Source organism: Trachypithecus francoisi, unplaced genomic scaffold (genome assembly GCF_009764315.1).
Source record: "Trachypithecus francoisi isolate TF-2019V2 unplaced genomic scaffold, Tfra_2.0 Lachesis_group7, whole genome shotgun sequence".
Classification (NCBI taxonomy): Eukaryota; Metazoa; Chordata; class Mammalia; order Primates; family Cercopithecidae; genus Trachypithecus; species Trachypithecus francoisi.
The window spans coordinates 99,138,836-99,158,087 of record NW_022681472.1 but is presented as its reverse complement, the minus strand read 5'-3'; the positions used below and the strand labels follow the sequence as shown (position 1 = coordinate 99,158,087).

Here is a 19,252-nt window from a genome sequence, read left to right as displayed (position 1 = left end):
CCGCGTGCGGGCGTTGCGGGGTGGGGGTCCGGGGGGGGGTCTCCGGCCGCAGGCCACACGGAACTGGGGGCTGCGTCGCGCCCCCTCCTGCCCTCGCTCGAGAGGACAGGATCTCCCTGCACGCCCGAGACTGCGGAACTGGACGGGCGGTGCCCGGGGTGTGGGCAGGAAAGGCTGCTGGGCTGACCGCAGGGCTCTGGGCCGGGGACTGCAACCCGGGCGGCCCGTGGAGGAACCAGTGGGGGCGGGGCGCGGCGGGCGCCTGCTCGGTGTCCGCTGTCTCCTCCCTAGCCCGTGGCCTGAGGGCGGAGGCACAGAGCCCACATTGTGCCCCCACGCCAGCCCACCCTCGCCGAGACAGAGTCCCATTCACCTCTCGCACGCCAGTGCTCTTGGGGACGGGGGCTGGGGAGTGTGCGCGCGTGGGTATGCGTGCGCCCTGGTTGCGTCCGCCGTGCCGGTGTACGCGCCCCCACGGTGGGCTGCTGGAGCGGCTGCCTGGGCTCCCTCCTGGCCTCGCCGCAGCAGAGCTCCGGCGGCCCACGCCGCTGCGGCTGTAGCTATTTATAGGCCTTCGCTGCGGAGTTGGAGGTGGGACTGCGGGCTGAGGTGGGGTGGCGTGATGGGGAGTCCTAGAGGTCAAGACAGCTTGGAGGTGGACTGCTGGTGCCCAGGGGAAGGGCTTGGGTGTCCTTCCCTGATGACCGGGTGAGTGGTGGGGGCAGTGGTCAGCGTTCCTTGATGGCCTCGCCTGCCTGCGATTAGAGGGTTAGAGGCGGGTCCAGTTTGGGGTGGAGGCAGTGGCGGCCGGCATCTGAGTGAAGGTAGTCGCCCCTTCCCCTTCCATTGGACAGGGTGGAAGGTGGTCTGTCCTGTGCTGGTTGAGCCCCTGGGTGACAAGAGTAGGAGGGTGTGGGTGACTAAGAGAGGAGAGTGGCAGTCAATGTGCGGGAGTGGGGGTGGCCAGGGTGGTCAGTGTCCTGGTGATAGACTGGAGGGTGAGGCCAGTGGTTGAGGGGAGGGTCACTGTGTGGGTGTCTGAGGAATGGGTGGGAGGGGGCGAGGCAGTCATGGATGGAGAAAGGGTAAGTGCCTGCGGCGAGAGCATGGGGGTCAGTATGTGGGTACAGCAGGGTACAGGAGGGGTGTGGGTGCCAGTGTCCAGGCGAGAGGGTGGGTGGGGCGGGGTTAGTGTCTAGGTTAAGAAGGTGGTGGGTGGGTCGGCGTGCAGAGTCCACTTCTGAACAGGCTGAGGTGTGACCCCTCCTGCTTCCCCTCCAGGAGGCCATGTCGGGTGAGGACGCTGAGGTCCGGGCAGTCGCTGAAGATGTCTCCAATGGAAGCAGTGGCTCGCCCAGCCCCGGGGACACACTGCCTTGGAACCTTGGGAAAACGCAGCGGAGCCGGCGCAGCGGGGGTGGCGCTGGGAGCAACGGGAGTGTGCTGGACCCTGCGGAGCGGGCGGTCATTCGCATCGCAGGTAACTGCGCAGGGCCTTGCCTGTGCACCTCCTTAGCACACGCAGGTTGACTGAGTTCCCGCTGCGTGCCAGGCGCTGGAGCTGGGCCTGGATAGGGGAGGCCTGGGGGGATCTGCGGGTCAGGGAGGGCCTCGCGCATCCCAGGTGAGTGCAGGCGGCGCAGCGCCACCTGCTGGGCCCGCCCAAGCGGTTCATGAGACCTGGGGTTGGGCTTCTTGCTGCGGCGTCCATCATTGACTTTAAAACGGTCCAGTGCCCAGATGCAACAAGGATAATATTTTGGGCTCCTGGGGCAGAGCTGCCCACAAGGCCCTCAGTCTTGGCTGCCACCATGGGGGCCAGGTGGGCATGTACAGGAGCAGTGTATAGGGAGGGGATGCCTGGTTGTCTGGAGCCCCAGCCTCTTCCCGAGCTAGGCTCTGGCCTTGCTTTCCAGTTTCTCCCCATCCAGGGAGGGGATGCCTGGTTGTCTGGGGCCCCAGCCTCCAGGATGGGAAGCACCTGCGAGAGGCCTGGGGAAGGGGTAGGGCAGGAGGGAAGTGGGTGACCTAGAGCTGGAGGCCATGGGCAGGGTGTGCTAGGAGAGGGAGGAGCAGTAGCTCTCTAGGCTTCAGCTGGAGAGTCCTGACCTGTTCCAGCCGGAAGGAAGGGAGGCCCCTGCGGGAGGCCAGGAGAGGGCTGCAAGGCCAGGTGCTGAGCCCTGGGGGGATGTTGCAGGCGACAGGAATCGGGGCTGGTGGGAGCAGGAAAGAGGGAAGGAGAGGGTCACCGCCCTGGACTCAGCCCCAGCCCTAGGGTCTGGTTCGACCTGCATGACCTTCAGGGCCTTTCACAGCACACGCGGACTTTAAAGAAAGAAGTCACTTTCTTCTCACTTGAAAGGGAATCACTTGTGTCGTTCCCACGCCTGGGCTTTCCTCGGCATCACCTTTACAGTTGTGGAGGAGTGTGGGGGGGTCCTGAGGCCCCGGCTGACTGGGGTCGCCTCCGGTACTCACTGCGAAGGCTGTACCCGCAGCCAGCACCTTCCGCGCGCGCCGGGGCTCTGCGTCCTCTGGTCCTCTGACGGTTTCCTTAGGACCTCTGACGGATTCCTGGGAGCGGGACTTAGTTACAGGACATGTGGCATTAAGCTTGGAGAAAACACGGCCAGGGGCATCCCAGACACGGTGGCCGACATTGGTGAAAGCGGGGAGAGCTGGAGCTTTGCCAATCTGATGGGTGGAAAGAGTGGTTCTAAGTATCACCGAGCATTTTTTCCTTCTGTGAATGGGCTATTCCAGTCCTTGTATGTGTACTTAACTTTTCTTGTGTGTGGAGTTTTAAAGGGCTCTTTCTACCGACTCAGTTGTCTCCAGTGTTGCAATGGGGAAGGTCTCGGCTGCACGCGGGAAGCGAGGTGGGGGCGGGCAGGGGCGCATCTCGGAGGCAGTAAGGTCGCCGGCCCGGCGGGGAACAGACAGCTCGGGGCCGCCTCTGGGCAGGGGCCACCCGAGGACCCCGGGTGTCGGCGGCCGCGACCCGGGCGGGAACGGGAAGGGGCGTGCGTGCGGGACTCGGAACTCGCGGAACCGGCCCGCCGGGAGGCGCCCAGACGCGGCTCCCTCTGTCCGGCCGCGGAGGCCCGGGCCCCGCCCCGCCCGTGGGGCATCCTGGGTGCGGGGGCGGGGCGGGGGCGGCCTCTTTAAGCGGCGCGCGCGGCCGCGGGGACAGAGTGGCCGCCGGGTGCTGGAGGCTCCGCTGCGCCCCGCGCCCCGCGCCCCGCGCCCGCCGGCATGGCCGCCCTGCTGACGACTGGCCCGCCGCCCGACGAGCAGGACTTCATTCAGGCCTACGAGGAGGTGCGCGAGAAGTACAAAGGTACGGCCCCCCGCCCCGCTGCCGGGCCGGCCTCTCCTGACAGCCGAGCCCCGAGCACCTTGTTGTCCACGGTGGCGGTCCGATCGCCGGCCCGAGCGTGGCCACTCCGCCGGCCTCGTCCGCCTGGATCGCCCCTCACGGCCGCCAGTGCCTAGGGAAGGGACGGGCACGCTCCGCTGAGCCCCCGCGGCCATGCCCTTAATAGGGCATCGCGAGGCCCGGGTGGGTGGAATGGGTCTCGGGCGGGTGGGGGCGCTCAGGGCTTGTCGGGGTCGGCTGTCTGGGCCAGGATCCGGTGTCTGTGGCCAGCAGACACATGGGTCGAGGCTGAGCCATCCCCTGCCCCTCCTTTGGGACACCTCTGCATGGGACAGGGGAGGCCGCGCCGCCTGGCAATGGGTCGCATAGTTGCCGCCTCTCCTCACCTCCCTAAACTGGTGAGGGCCTGGGCTGCCACCCTTCCTTGGCAGGGCACCCCCTACACACCCCTTCTCTGTTCTCTAGGGGACAGCTGTGGGCTAGGGGTCATGGTGGCCCCTCCTTCCTCACTAGGGGAGCATCAGAGTGGCCTGCCCACCTGTTTAGTGCCTCCTGTTTGGTGCCTCAGCAGACCCCCTTGCCCTAGTCCACGCCCACAGGGAGCCCCTGGACCCGCCCAGGCCCTGGCACCCGCCAGCCATTCTTGCAACCCAGCTGCCTGGCTCGGCCTGGGTCGCCCAGCTCTACACGGTTGTGGACACAGCATTGGCTCTCCGCCTGCAGAGGCTTAGGGGCAAGGGACTGAGCTGCTGGGGAAGGTCGGGGTGGGGGCCCCAGGCAGAACCGATCAGAGCAGCCTCCAGCTCCACGTGGCTGGTTTTGCTGGCTCTGCCCCCAAGGGCAGCTCAGGGAGAGAGGTTCTGCTGGGGCCCCGTGGTGCGGCTCTCCAGCACAACCTTGCCCAGCTGGGTAGGTTTCATGGTGCCTCGAACTCATCTCCTTCAGGCGTCCTCCACGAACGGTTCTGGGGCAGGGTGGATGTGCTGCTGTGGTTCTCTTTGACAATGCTGTGCCCAGCCCCTTTGCCTGTGTGACTGGTTCATCTGGGCCAGGGGAGACACTCCTGCACCCTTGGGGAGGCCTTGAGGGGGCGGCCTGTTGCTCATGCTCTGCATGGCCAGCCCTGCCTTGGAGGGAGCACCCGGAAGGTGCTGGGGTGTAGGGCAGGGAAGCAGCTGCCCACCTGGCGCCAGCCCTCCTGGCAAGCCCCAAGACAGCTGTTTCTGAGCTGACCACTCTGTTCAAAGTGCAGGACCTGTGCAGAATGGTTTCCTCCTGGCGTTCTTGGTCTGGTCAGGTTGCTGGGCTGCTTAGGGTGCCCTAGCCTGTCCGGGGCGTTGTGCTGAGGCTTTCCTGGCCCCAGGGATGTCTTTTGTCTACCTCCTGGGGCGGAGCTACTTCTGATTCATCCAGGGGTGAGCCACACAGATGGCTGGAGGTCGCTGGAACCCTATCTCAGGGCCCTCCTGCCCAAGCTCAGCTCCTGTGAAGGCCAGGATTGGTGTTGGACACACTCGCAGTCTTGGCCCATTGTCTGCCTTCTGGGCTTGGTTGTGGAGGCTGGTGAGGGGGCAGGGGGTGCTGGGGTGCCTGCCTGACGTGGAGTCGTCACGTGATGGTGCAGCTGCCCGCATGTGTGTGGCACTGGCCTGAGAGTGGCTAAACAGCAAGGTAGGTGCTGAGGCTCCGTGAGCCCACCAGGCATCCCAAGTCTCCTTAGCTCCTGGCTTGCGACAAGGGGACGGGAGGGGCTGGGCTGGTGCTTGTGTCTGGGAGCCACGGGCCAAGGCTTAGGAGGGCGTGCAGGAGTTCAGAGGTGGCCCGTGTGCCCTACACCTCTCCAGGCCTGACCTCTATGAGCCCGTTGGACCTGCTAGAGGGCTGGAGCCCTGGCCCTTCCTGTCCCTGGGGTAGAGGGACCGCGGGAGGGCATGGCCCCCTTGCTGCCCAACCCGTAACAGCGAGGCAGACCCAAGTCCCTCCATGGTAAGCAGCTGCGGGCCCCTGTCCTAGGCCCAGCTCAGCATTTGGTGGTTCTGAGAAGGTAGGGAGGCCAGGCCTCCACCCGGGGAACCCTGCCCAGCTGATCCCTGCACTGAGGAGGTACTCTGGCTTAGGCCTCCCGGCCTCCTCCGCTCTGTGGCATTGCCCCGGTTCCACCTCACTCTGCCCTCTCACAGAGACAACTCCCTGTCTGACCCTCACTCTGGTGACCTTCACCCCCACCCCACAACATCTCAGACCCTCCCCTGGACACGTCATTCCCTGGCTCTCCCCTGGAAATCCCCGGTCTTCCCTGTACAGTCAGTCGGCCACTGCTCCGCCCAGAACATTGCCAACTTCCTGTCTGCCTGAGCCCCTCAACCCCCCTCATTCTCCCTGTCCCCCATCCAGGGCAGATTCCTCTGGGGCGGAGGCTACCGCAGCCTGTGGTGGGAGAGCTCTGGGCGCCCTGTGGGAGAGGCCTCCGTGCTGAGGGCTGTGGGCTGGTGACTTAGACAGTCGGCCCAGCTGCCGATAAGTGTCCAGTCGCCTGGCCCCCCAAGCCTGGCCTGTGACAGCTCATAGAGGCTGGGCCATCCTGCCATCCCATGGGAGCCTGGAGAGAGACCTGGGGTGGGTGAGGCAGGGCAGGGACAGTTCTAGGGGAGAGTCGTGGTGATGCAGGTGAGTGGAGGTGAGGCGGTCAGTGAAGAAAGAAAGAGGGTCAGGGCATGAATGCAGGCCGGGGAGTGGGGCTTAGGGGTGCTGTGAGGTGGTCCTGGAGGGGCAGCAGGGGTGAGAATGAGGCTGGGGTGAGTACTGTTGGTGAGTGCGTGGGTTTGGTGTGGGGCAGGGGCCAGGGGTGGGAGGCCTGCATTGGTCTGGGGGAAAAGTGGGCCTGGAGAGGGGCTGGGTGTGTTCGGTGCCCACAGAGCATGTGCCCAGCCTGTGGCCTGCACTCTCTTCAGGACCCCTCGCCAGCCCCGGGCCTGCCCAGTGCCATTGTGCCTGGCCCCCTCATGTGTCCCCACTCTCCCCTGTCCTGGACTCTGAGCTTGGTTATCTGTGTCCCTGGCACTGGCCCCAGGCCCTCAGCCAGCACTGCAGGGTGTTTGCACGGGTGAGTGGGTGATGGCGTAGGGCGTCGTCTGCAGTGGTTGGTGCTCAGCTGGCAGAGGGCAGGCTGGAGGTTATTTGGGGCTCACTGGAGAGGAATTTTGGTCGGTGTTTACTGTCAAAAGTAAAACGTTCCAAAAAAAAAAGAAGCAGCAAATCAAACAGAGTGGAAGTATACGAAGAGAAATGATGAGGCCCAGGCTCCTGGCTGGGGCGATGGCTGTGCGTGAGAGAGGGTGGGAGAGAACGCACGGATTGGGCCGCCCCTTTACAGGGAGCTCAGACTGAGATTTCCTCTGGAGCCAATGGCTTTTCATGTCAGTACCAATTAGGTTGACCTTATGCTGATTATTAGTATTTTTTAATAGCTTTGTTGAGAGGTAATTCACATGCCAGAATTCACCCATTCGAAGTGTCCAATTCAGTGGTTTTAGTCGACTGGGAGTTGTGTAGCTGTCAATTCCAGGACATTTTGTCACCTAGCCCCTGGCAACACTGCTCTCCTTTCGGTGGTTATGGATTGGCCCGTACTGGCCTGTACCGGCCCTGGGTCTGACCTCTTCGACTTGCCGGGACACTCTCAGGGCTGCTCATGTCGCTGCACCATCAGCACCTCACCCTCCCCACGCTGGAGCCAGTTCCGTGGTGTGGAAGTGCCCACTTTTGCTTATGCGTTTATCAGTTGATGGATAGTGGGCTGTTTCTACCTTTTGGCTGTTATGAGTAAGGCTGCTATGGACGTTTGCATACGTGTTTTTGGGTGGTCGTATGTTTTTTACTTCTGTTGGGTAGATACCTAGGAGTGGAATTGCTCAGCTGTGCGGTCATTCTATATTTAACCATTTGAAGAACTGCCAGATTGGTTCCTAAAGTGGGCACGCCATTCCTCATTCCCAGTAACAGCCGGGTGCGAGGTTTCCAATTTCCTCACATCCTCACCAACACTTGTTATTATCTGACTCTTTGATTGCAGACATCGAATCCTAGTGGGTGTCGAGTGGAATCTCATTGTGGTTTGATTTGCATTTCCTGATGGCTAATGACGTTGAGCACTTTGATGTGATTGTTGGTCACTTTTTATATCTTTTGAGAAATGTGTATTTAAATCCTTTGTCCATTTTAGAATTTGCCTTTTGGTATTATTGAGTTGTAAGTGTTCTTTATATATTCTAGATCCCAGTCCCTTATCAGAAATATGATTTGCAAACATTTTCTGTTTCTATGGTTTGCCTTTTTATTTGCTTGCTGGTGTCTTTCTTTTTTTTTTTTTTTCTTGTGAGACAAAGTTTTGCTCTGTCACCCAGGCTGGAGTAGGTTCAAGTGACTCTTGTGCCTCAGGTTCCCGAGTAGCTGGGACTACAGGCATCTGCCACCACACCTGGCTAATTTTTGTATTTTTAGTGGAGATGGAGTTTTGCCATAATGGCCAGGCTGGTCTGAAACTCCTGGCCTCAGCCTCCACAATGCTGGGATTACAGTGTGAGCCACCTCACCTGGCTGATTGTGTCCTTTGAAGCACGTCTGTTTTAATTATTATGACTCCAGTTTATCTATTTTTTTTCTTGGTTGCTTGTGCTTTTGGTGTCATATTTAAGAAGCCATTGTCTAACCCAAGTCATGAAACTTTACACCAATGTTTTCTTTTCTTTTTTTTTTTTTGAGATGAAGTCTCGCTCTGTCACCCGGGCTGGACTGCAGTGGCACAATCTCAGCTCACTGCAAGCTCCGCCTCCTGGGTTCAAGCAATTCTCCTGCCTCTGCCTCTCGAGTAGCTGGGATTACAGGTGTGTGCTACCACACCCGGCTAATTTTTGTATTTTTAGTAGGGATAGGGTTTCCCCATGTTGGCCAGGCTGGTCTTGAACTCCTGACCTCAAGTGAGCCGCCTGCCTCAGCCTCAGTGCTGGGATTCCAGGTGTGAGCCACCGTACCTGGCCTGAATTCTTTGCTTATTAATTAAGCTGAGCACATCTCCTAGAGTTGTTGACCATTTGCACCTTTTCTTTTGTGAATTGCCTATTCAAAAGCATTGTTGGCCAGGCCGGTCTTCAACTCCTATGTTCACATGGAAATGGAATGCAGCCCTGTTTCTGGCTTTTATGACCTGCCATAATGCTTTCAGGGCTGCTCACGTGAGCATAGGAGTTTGAGACCAGTCTGGGCAACATAGTGAGACCCCATCTCTAAAAAAGAAAAAAAAAGCCTCCTAGGCTCAAGGGATCCTTCTGCCTTGGCCTCCCAAAGTACTGGGATTACAGGGTGAGCTGCTGCCATGCCTGGCTACTACACCTTTTTACATCAGGGACTTGAGCATCTGTGGATTTGGGTGTCCATGGGGAGTCTAGAACCCATCCCCCGCTGATTCTGAGGGATGATCGTATTCAGCTTAAACTTGGAAGTTGCCTGTGATCAGCACCATCTCATGGAACAGAACTTTTCAGCTCCTTGAAAGCTCCCGCTGTGTCCCCAGTAGCTGGTCACACCATGGATGGGTCTCACACCATGCGTCTATTTTTGTTTAATTCTGTCTGTGGTTTCTTTAGCCGTATCAATTTTTAACGTTCACCAGTCTTTTCTGATTTCTGGATTTTATGCTATGCTTCAAATGGCTTTCTTTTGTAAAAACATCTGCCGAGTGCTGCCTCCAGCACTGGTGCATTTTTTTAAACATCTCTGTCATTAATCTTTGTGGAATTTGCTTGGGGCTGAGGCCGAGATGTTCAAGGAGACTCGATGTCATGCTTGGTGTCACGCTCATAGGGTCTGGCTGTGGGCTTGTGGGTTAACAGGGACGATCGTAAACATCTCGCCTTCTGCCAGTCCAGCTTCCTGACACGGGCTGTGCATTGCTGTACTTCTGGACCCCCAAGCCGAGCCGAGCCCTGTCCAGTGGCAGCTGTGGCTTGAAACAAGCGTTGGGTGGGAGGGATAGATGGACTTGGAGCTGGCTGGACCCCTGCAAGATCCTGGCCTGGTGCCTCCCGAGGAGCGGCTGAGGAGACCCCAGTGGTGGCCGTGGAGGCGGAGAGCAGCCTGGGGTGGAGAGGATGTGCCTGTGGCAGAGAGGGCGGAAGAGCCGCACTTAGCCTTGGGTGCATAAAATCAGAGATGCCTGTGAGATAGGAATGCGTGTGCAGACACTAAGGTGCAGGAAATGCCGGGCTGAGGTGGGGAGGCCAGGCTGGGAGGCCATCACTGCAGGCCTCAGGCCAGAGCTCTGAGCCTGGGGTCCTCCAGAGCTTAGGGGCCTATGAGAACAGGCAGCCGGGAAGCAGAGCCGTAGGCAGCCCGTGGGCAGCCGGGAAGCAGACCCATGGGGGCCTGCTGGGTCTGCGAAGGAGGGAGGAGCGTGAGGAAGCAGGGCCATGTTGGGAGCCGGGTGAGCCTGGATGGTGCTGACACCAGGTGATGAGGGGTGTTGGGGACCTCAGCGGGACTGCTTGGGGTGTCGTCGGATTGGAGGTGCGGGGGGCATGTGGGAAGTGCTCAGGAGGCCATGCTGATGCCAGGCTATGGTGGGTCCAACAGCGTGGCAGGGAGGGAGAACCCTCCCCAGGACAGAGCGGTGACATGGAGGCCAGGCCACAGCAGGGCACAGCCTCAGCTGGACACTGGCCCGAGTTCCCTGGGGAAGGAGTTCCCTGGGCCTTGGCCTGAGGGACCTGCATGGCCATAAGGGGCACAGGCATCTCCTGGCCCAGGGTGAGTACTGAGTGGTTGCTCACATTTACCCAGCCACACATCATCATTGGCCAGTCGAGACTGCTGCTTGCCACTGAGGGCCCTGGAGATTTTTCCTGGGTTGGGCTGTTGGGAAGGTGTGGGCAGTGGTGCCCTGTGGCCTCAGTTTCCCCAAAGAAGCCCAAGAGGAGCTGGCAGCAGAGGGGCCAGGGGCCAGATACCTCAAGAAGGGACTGGAGGCAGTTGGGAAGGGTGATGCTAGTGGGGCCAGGTGCCCAGATCTCCCACCACTGGGGCCATGGTTGATGTCCACAGACCCACAGTGGGTGGGGAGACGCAGGGCTGGGAGAGCGGGGACTGTGAGTCATGAGGTCAGGAACCCAAAATGGGGCATGGGCTGGGTCATCTGTAGGGGCAGTGGCCTGGCATGATGGCAGACCAGGCGGAAGGGGAGTTGGGAACACGCGTTCAGATGGTGGAAGCAGGGTGCCAGCTGGGAAGACAGGATCCTGTAGGACTTGGGACATCAGCCTGCAGGGCCTGCTCTCCTTCTTCCCTCTCTTCCTTTGCTCTTTGGGGGTTTGGGTCCTGGTTAGCTGCAGAAGAGTCCTCCCAGCTGGTGGGCAGCTCTTGGCAGGACTGTTGCTGCTGCTTCCCGGAGGCAGAGGGGACCCAAGACCAGGAATGGGATGCGGATCACTTTGTGTCCCTGTGTGACTCCTGGGGTAGGGGCAGACCCAGGGCCAGGGCTACAGGAAAGGAAGGCCCCAGGATGGCAGCAGGGTGGATAGTCTGAGTCTGGGTGCTCTTGGGCAGGCTGGTGTGTCAGGCGGGCTAGGGCCAAGTGGGACAGTGAGGGTACGGAAGGCCATCCACAGGGACACACCAGGGCAGATGGGGGGTGGGGGTTGGGTGGGGGAGTGGGACGGGTCAGGGCTGAAAGTGTGGGTCTGCAGGTGCAGCAGAAAGAGGTATCTGCAGTAAGGGTCTCTGGGTGTGGCTTTTATGATTTTTATTCTGGTTTGGTTTTCAAACGAATGTGTCTTTTGACCTTTTGAAAGTGCATCTCTTTCTCTTCTTTCTTGCTAAATGAGTGGCTACCTGGGAAGCTAACAGCAGGCACAGGATAGGCCCAAGAGACACAGCTGGATGCCACTATCATGACGGCCACAAGAATGCATGGTCATTTACAGAATACAAATACCCCCAAAGAAGGTGCCCTGTTTTAGGTTCCTATGGCTGCTGTCAAACGTACCCACAAACTGGGTGGCCTAAAGCAACAGAAATGTATTCTCTTACAGTTCTGGAGGCCACACGTCCAAAATCAAGATGTTGGCAGGGCCACGCTCCCTCGGAGGCTCCAGGGTGGACTCTGTTCCTGGCCTCTCCAGCTCCTGGTGGCCATCGGTGCCTGGGCTCATGGCTGCATCACTCCAGTGTCGGCCTCCATCCTCATGTGGCCCTCTCCCCTGTGGCTTCTCTTCCATCTCTTGTAAGACACTTGGCTTTGGTTTTAGGCCCCCCTACTGGGTAATCTAGGATGATCTCATCTCAAGATCCTTGTCTTAATTATACCTGCAAAGACCCTTTTTCCAGATAAGATACCATTTATGGGTTCCAGGGAATTGTTCATAGACATATCTTTTGGGGACCTCCATTCAACCCACTACAGTCTATCCTCTGGCCCCTCAAAATTTATGTCTGCCCCACTTCCAAAATAAATGTTTCTTATCCCAACATGCCCCAAAGTCTCAACCTATTGTAGCATCAACTCTAAGTCTAAAATTCCATCAGCCCAGCCAGGCACAGTGGCTCATGCCTGTGATCCCAGCCCTTTGGGAGGCCCGTGGGTGGGTCACCTGAGATCAGGAGACCAGCCTGGCCAACATGGTGAAGCCTTGTCTCTACTAAAAATGCAAAAATCAGCCAGGCATGGTGGTGCTCACCTCTAATCCCAGCTACCCAGATGTATGAGGCACGAGACTGGCTTGAACCCGAGAGGCAGAGGTTGCAGTGAGCCAAGACTGCACCAGTGCACTCCAGCCTGGGTGACAGAGCAAGACTCAATCTCAAAAAATAAACAAATAAATAAAAATTAACCAGGTGTGGTGGTGCATAGCTGTAGTCCCAGCTGCTCAGGAGGTAGAGGTAGGAGGATTGCTTAACCCTGGAGGCTGAACCCAGGTGACAGAATGAGACCCTATCTTAAAAAAAAAAACAAGAAGAACAACATTTAATCAGCTCAGAAGTCTCAAATATGATCACTGAAGTTGAGTCTAAAGCAGGTGTTGGTGAGGCTCTGGGTAGGATCCAGATGGGGGCAAAATTTCTCTCCATCTTTTTACTTGTAAAACTGGAAAGAAAGTTTTATGCCTCCAAACTGCAGTGTTGGGCTATGCATAGACTAGGCATCGCCATTCCCAAAGGGGGAAATATAAAGGCATAAAGGGGTTGCCAGTCCCAAGCAAGTCTGAAATCCAGCAGGGCGAATTCCACGGGGTTTCAAGGCCTGGGAATGCCCCTCTGTGGCTCAGTGCCCCCCGTCTACACCTGCAGCTCTGCCAGCCTCTGCCTCTAGGCCTGAGGCTCTGACCTTGGAGCCATTCTTCCTTTTTCTCGAAGGGCAGCACATGTCTGCAGCTGCCTGGGTCTGTCATCCTGTTTCTTGCCTGTAGACTCTCAGAATCCCAGTACCTTTCTTCATTTCATCCTGTCTCTGTCCCCTTCAATCCAAGCAGGCAGTATTTCTGCTGGTACAACATTCTCATAAACCTTCTGGGTCTCCCCTGTATGTCACAGGGAGTCAGGCCATTAGAGAGAAGGGTTCACTTGGATCCTCCCTGGATCATCTCATCTCTGTTCCTGGCTTCTGTTGAGATGAGTGAATGGACCCATGAGTCACACACCTCATCTCTGCAGAGATGGCTTTCTCTGCAGAACACACTTTCCTAACAGTGAACCTCCCAACATTAGCATCTTTTGCAATCTAAATAGGCTGCAAGTATCCCAGATCACCCATGCTGGTTCCTTTTTGCTTAACAGTTCCTTCCTCTGGCCGGGTGCGGTGGCTCAAGCCTGTAATCCCAGCACTTTGGGAGGCCGAGACGGGCGGATCACGAGGTCAGGAGATCGAGACCATCCTGGCTAACACAGCGAAACCCCGTCTCTATTAAAAAATACAAAAAACTAGCCGGGCGAGGTGGCGGGCGCCTGTAGTCCCAGCTACTCGGGAGGCTGAGGCAGGAGAATGGCGTGAACCCGGGAGGCGGAGCTTGCAGTGAGCTGAGATCCGGCCACTGCACTCCAGCCCCGGCGACAGAGTGAGACTCCGTCTCAAAAAAAAAAAAAACGGTTCCTTCCTCAATTTATCTCTTTCTTTTTTTTTATTTTTTTATTTTTTTATTTTTTATTTTTTGAGAGGAGTCTTGCTCTGTTGCCCAGGCTGGAGTGCAGTGGCGTGATCTCTGCTCACTGAAAGCTCCGCCCCCCAGGTTCACGCCATTCTCCTGCCTCAGCCTCCTGTGTAGCTGGCAATACACACGCCCGCCGCCTCACCCAGCTAGTTTTTTTTAGTATTTTTAGTAGAGACGGGGTTTCACCGTGTTGGCCAGGATGGTCTCGATCTCCTGACCTCGTGATCCACCTGTCTCAGCCTCCCAAAGTGCTGGGATTACAGGCGTGAGCCACCGTGCCTGGCCCAATTTATCTCTTTCTTCCTATACTTTACCATAAGCAGCAAGAAGCAGCCAAGCCACACCTTCCACACTTTGCTTGGAAATCTTTTCAGCTAAATATCCAAGATCATTGCTTACAAGTTCCGTTGAGCCGACAGTGAATACAATTCGGCGAAGTCTCGCTTCAGTGTAAGAAGCACCTTTCCTCCACCTTCCTCATTGCCTTCTGAGGCTTCACCACAAGCACCTTTAATGCCCGTATTTCTACCAACAGCCTGGTCAGACAGGCTAGGCTTTTTCTACTGTGTGCCTCAAGATGTCCCGGCTTCTGTTTATTACCCAATTCCAAAGCCACAACCACATTTTCAGATGTTTATCACAGTAGCACCCTGCTCCTGCTCACTGTCTGTATTTATTTCCTGTGATTCCCACAGGGAAGAACCACAAGCAAAGCTCTCTGAAACAATAGAAATTTATCTTTTGACTGTTCCGGAGGCCAGAAGTCAAAAATCCAGTGTCGGCAGGTCCATGCTTTCTCCAAAGGCACCCAGGAAGAGCCTAGAAAGGGCCGCCTACCTCTTCCAACTCCACTGCCTCTTGACTGGTGGCTGCGTCATGCCAGTCCCTGCCTCTGTGTCTCTCCTCATCTAAGGACACTTGTTTTTGGATCTAGGGCCCACCCAGGTAATCCAAGATGATCTCATCTCAAGATCCTTTATTTAATTATCTCTGCAGAGACCCTGTTTCCAAATAAGGCCACATGTATGAGCTCCAGGGACATGGACATAGATTTTTTGTGGCCACTATGGAACCCACCCAGCCATCCTTCAGTAGTTGGTTAATGTAGAACTTACACGTTTTTGTTCCATAGTCATTGTTTTAAAAAGTGTGCACAGTGGGCTGGGTGTGGTGGCACGTGCCTGTAATCCCAGCACTTTGGGAGCCTGAGGTGGGAGGATCTTTTGAGCGTAGAATGTCAACACTGCAGCGAACCTGGGCTACAGAGCAAGACCCTGTCTCAAAAAAAGTAAAAAAATAAAAAAGCACGCACAGTGTACTTTAGCACGTGTTAATTTATCTATAATTTCATGATTTAATGTTATGAAGTATTTTAGACATATGTAACTTCTTTTACTTAGTGATACAGCTTGGGCGTCTCTCTGTGACATTAATCTACAATACAACATTCCCCTGTATGGCAACCATATCATATTTAACCAATCAATCTTTTCTCATAGGACATTGAGCTTAATTTTAGATTTTTGTATTAGAAATGGCTGCAGTGGGCTGGGCGCGGTGGCTCAAGCCTGTAATCCCAGCACTTTGGGAGGCCGAGACGGGTGGATCGCGAGGTCAGGAGATCGAGACCATCCTGGCTAACACGGCGAAACCCCGTCTCTACTAAAAAATACAAAAAACTAGCCGGGCGAGTTGGTGGGCGCCTGTAGTCCCAGCTACTCGGGAGGCTGAGGCAGGAGAATGGCGTAAACCCGGGAGGCGGAGCTTGCAGTGAGCTGAGATCCGGCCACTGCACTCCAGCCTGGGCGACAGAGCGAGACTCCGTCTCAAAAAAAAAAAAAAAAAAGAAATGGCTGCAGTGAACAGTGTTGGAGCTGGGTCATCGTGCATCTCTATGGCTGTTGTTAAAAATGGAATTTCTGGCCAGGTGTGGTGGGTCACACCTGTAATCCCAGCACTTTGGGAGGCCAAGTTGGGCAGATCACGAGGTCAGGAGTACGAGACCAGCCTGACCAACATAGTGAAACCCCGTCTCTACTAAAAATACAAAAATTAGCAGGGTGTGGTGGCAGGCGCTAATCCTTGCTACGCAGGAGGCTGAGGCAGGAGAATCACTTGAACCTGGGAGGTGGAGGTTGCAGTGGGCTGAGATTGCGCCATTGCACTCCAGCCTGGGTGACAGGGCAAGACTCCATCTCAAAAAAAAAAAGGAGGCCGGGCGCGGTGGCTCACGCCTGTAATCCCAGCACTTTGGGAGGCTGAGGCGGGCTGATCACACGGTCAGGAGATCGAGACCATCCTGCCTAACACGGTGAAACCCCGTCTCTGCTAAAAATACAAAAAATTAGCTGGGCGAGGTGGCAGGCGCCTGTAGTCTCATCTACTCGGGAGGCTGAGACAGAATGGTGTGAACCCGGGAGGCGGAGCTTGCCGTGAGCTGAGATTGAGCCACTGCACTCCAGCCTGGGCGATGAGCAAGACTCCATCTCAAAAAAAAAGAAAAAGGAATTTCTGGGTCAAGTGCTTTTCAAAATTTAAGCTTTAATTTACACCAAGATACCATTTTTTACCTTTCATATTGGCAAAAATCGCAAATCTGGATCTAGGTTCTGTTGGTGAAGCTGTGGGAACCAGGCCAGAGAAAGCGTCTGTCAGAGCCGCAAACACAGTGTGTGTCTGAACAGAAGACGGGTACTGGCCTGAGTGTGCTCAGAGGCTGGGCCCACACATGCCACTCTGCATGGCCAGTGTGGTCGCAGTTCCCGTGCAGAGCAGGAGGCCTCCAGCTGTGGGGTGGGTGGGAAAGCAGAGGCAGAATGGTGCCCAGAAGATTTCACTGTTTGTGTTAAAAGAGACAAAAACCAAGAATCACATGGTATTTGCTTGATTTTCTGTAAAGAAATTCTGGAGAAACAAACAGGAAGCCACTAGCAGTGATTTTCACTCTGTGTGTGTGGGTGGGGGGAGACAGAGAAGAGGAGGGGGGAGACAGAGAAGAAGGGGAGCGAGACTTGTCTCTCTCTACCCTCAGTGTTTGAGTCACGTGAATATTTTCTATTCCAACACGATTTTTATTTTATTTTTTTAAAGTTTAGTGAAGGGAAGAATGTAAACTGTTATAAGTTCTTTTTTTTTTCTTGAGACAGAGTCTTGCTCTATCACCCAGGCTGGAGTGCAGTGGTGCAATCTTGGATCACCGTACCTCCGCCTCCTGGGTTCAAGCGATTCTCCTGCCTCAGCCTCCTGCGTAGCGAGGATTACAGGCGCACGCCACCACACCCGGCTAATTTTTGTGTTTTTAGTAGAGATGGGGTTTCGCCATGTTGGCCAAACTGGTCTCAGACTTCTAACCTCAGGTGATCGGCCCGCCTCGGCCTCCCAAAGTGCTGAATTACAGGCATGAGCCATTGGGCCCGGCCTAAGTTTTTATTTTATTTATTATTATTATTATTATTAGAAACGGAGTTTCATTCTTGTTGCCCAGCAGGCTGGAGTACAATGGCGCAATCTTGTCTCACTGCAACCTCCACGATTCTACTGCCTCAGCCTCCCAAGTAGCTGGGATTACAGGCATGCAACACCACGCACTGCTAATTTTGTATTTTTAGTAGAGACAGGGTTTCTCCATGTTGGTCAGGCTGGTCTCGAACTCCTAGCTTCAGGTGATCTGCCTGCCTCGGCCTCCCAAAGTGCTGGGATTATAGGCGTGAGCCACAGCACCTGGCCAGTTCTTTTTTATTTTTTTTGAGATGGAGTCTCATTCTGTCGCCCAAGCTGGAGTGTAGTGGCACAATCTCAGCTCAATGCAACCTCCACTTCTCCTGCCTCAGCCTCCTGAGTAGCTGGGACTACAGGCGTGAGCCACCACCCTTGGCTAATTTTTGTATTTTTAGTAGGTATGGGGTTTCGCCATGTTGGCCAGTCTGGTCTCAAACTCCTGGGCTCAAGTAATCTGCCTGCCTCAGCCTCCCACAGTGCTGGGATTACAGGCGTGAGCACCGCACCAGGTTTCAGACACAATTTTTAAACAACTTCTAAGTTGCTGGCTGGGTATTGCCATCGTTTCTCTAAGGGCCATCCCCCAAGCAGTGCCCAAGTGGGCCGATGCCTCCCGCCTGCCCAGAACCCAGTGTTGGAGCTGCAGACAAGCCACGTGGCCTCGCTGTCTGATGGGGACTTGTGTAATGAGTCTCCTGGCAGAGCCAGTGGGAGGGTGAGCAGAACTGCGGCCAAATCAGGTTAGCACAGCGTCTGCCATCTGGGACCTCTGCATCCCGGACCCCGAGCCTGGTCCTGGAGCCATCCTGGAGCCGGGGCGTTCCCTGCATCAGCTCTGACCGATCGTCAGTTATCTTTTTCCAGAGTGTTTTGTGCTGATGAAGAGTTTTTTCCTGCTCTATTTTCCTAACTTGTTATTGCTGGCCTAAAGAAATCTCTCGGCCAGGCGCGGTGGCTCAAGCCTGTAATCCCAGCACTTTGGGAGGCCGAGATGGGCGGATCACGAGGTCAGGAGATCTAGACCATCCTGGCTAACACGGTGAAACCCCGTCTCTACTAAAAAAAATACAAAAAACTAGCCGGGTGAGGTGGCGGGTGCCTGTAGTCCCAGCTACTCGGGAGGCTGAGGCAGGAGAATGGCGTGAACCCGGGAGGCGGAGCTTGCAGTGAGCTGAGATCCAGTCACTGCACTCCAGCCTGGGCGACAGAGCGAGACTCCATCTCTTTTTTTTTTTTCTTTTTTTGAGGCGGAGTCTCGCTCTGTCGCCCAGACTGGAGTGCAGTGGCGCAATCTCGGCTCACTGCAAGCTCCGCCTCCCGGGTTCACGCCATTCTCCTGCCTCAGCCTCCCGAGTAGCTGGGACTACAGGCGCCCGCCACCTCGCCCGGCTAGTTTTTTGTGTTTTTAGTAGAGACGGGGTTTCACCATGCTAGCCAGGATGGTCTTGATCTCCTGACCTCGTGATCCGCCCGTCTCGGCCTCCCAAAGTGCTGGGATTACAGGCTTGAGCCACCGCGCCCGGCCTGAGACTCCATCTCAAAAAAAAAAAAAAAAAAGAAATCTCTCGGGTCTTTTAACTGCGCTCGAAGCCAGCCTCTCAGTGAGCTCCCTCTGAGCTCTAGTAAATGGTGAGTTGAGTTGTTTCAGGTGCCAAGAGGAGCAGTGCTGACTTGGGTAAATGCTGTCCCATGTCCTGGCACTGGACCAAGAGCTGCGCCCGCACCGTCGGCATTCACCCTTACATGCCCTCCCCTCAGCAGCCTCGCTTGGCTCTGGGAGGGTGCCCCGCTGTGCTACGAGGTGCATTTATTCTCATGTTAACAATGCAGAGAGCATCATCCTTTGTTATAAATGCTGGTTTTTATCAAATGAGCTGTCAGAATTTTTGAGATCAATATACAGGTTTTCTCCTTTAATCTACTAGTGAAGTCAATGATATTAGCAGAGTTCTGGGAAAGTGCATCATCCTTGAACTCCAGGAATTCATTTCTTCTCTTGCTCCATGTTTCCTGTGGCAACACCTTCGTATCCGGTGCTGGGTGAGGCAGCCGCCCCAGGGGCACACAGGCGGCTCAGTGTTGGAGGGCTGAGAGGGAGGGAAGGGGAGCCACCAAGGATCAGGCAAGAAGCCTCTCTGCAAAGGCCCACCTGCTGCAGCGGAGCAGGTGCCTGTGTGAGGAT

The 19,252-nt window shown here is 56.1% G+C and overlaps 1 long non-coding RNA gene across 1 annotated transcript; it reads left to right on the top strand.

Annotated features, from left to right (window-relative positions):
• The first annotated feature begins 1,351 nt into the window (after positions 1-1,351).
• LOC117079436 lies at positions 1,352-14,860 on the top strand. Its single transcript, XR_004435440.1, has 2 exons — positions 1,352-1,480; positions 14,268-14,860. It is a non-coding gene; the product is annotated as an uncharacterized LOC117079436 (long non-coding RNA).
• Positions 14,861-19,252: the final 4,392 nt, after the last annotated feature.